Source organism: Odontomachus brunneus, unplaced genomic scaffold, assembly GCF_010583005.1.
Source record: "Odontomachus brunneus isolate Ranch 3 - 2012 unplaced genomic scaffold, Obru_v1 Obru_scaffold_032, whole genome shotgun sequence".
NCBI lineage: Eukaryota > Metazoa > Arthropoda > Insecta > Hymenoptera > Formicidae > Odontomachus > Odontomachus brunneus.
Window position 1 is genome coordinate 1,558,292 of NW_022639482.1, and position 452 is coordinate 1,558,743.

General features: G+C 24.1%; 1 long non-coding RNA gene across 1 annotated transcript in view; it reads right to left on the reverse strand.

Annotated features, from left to right (window-relative positions):
* The window catches only part of LOC116843384, a 4,221-nt gene that overhangs the window by 2,876 nt on the left and 893 nt on the right, over positions 1 to 452 (reverse strand). The window lies entirely within an intron of this gene.

Sequence of the window (452 nt, forward strand, 5' to 3'; positions counted from 1 at the left end):
GATGAGAATGTGTCTTAAAGTGACATACCTACAGTATGCGATAGACGCGATACTCTGTGATTAACATAACTTCATTAATAACCTTCCATTGTGACGTAACATTTGTTTATTTTAAAGTTTAATTTTATTTAGTTTAAAAATATAACATATGTAAAATATGTAAGAAAATAAAAAAGATCGAAAACGATATGTATTTATTTAATTATATTTCCCTTTTGTAACATTATATTTTGAATAAATGAATATTATTCCACCATTAAATGCATTAATGAACTATTTAGTATCAAATATTATCATATATACGACATATTATATAAATTCAAATAGGTATGTCGCTTTTGCCACCTATTTTCTTTGAATTCTATTTTCGTGCGTTTTACGAAAACATTTTTTGTTTTAAATCTAAAAACAATTTCAGTAAAAATGTGATATTATCTGATAGGAGGTACTTC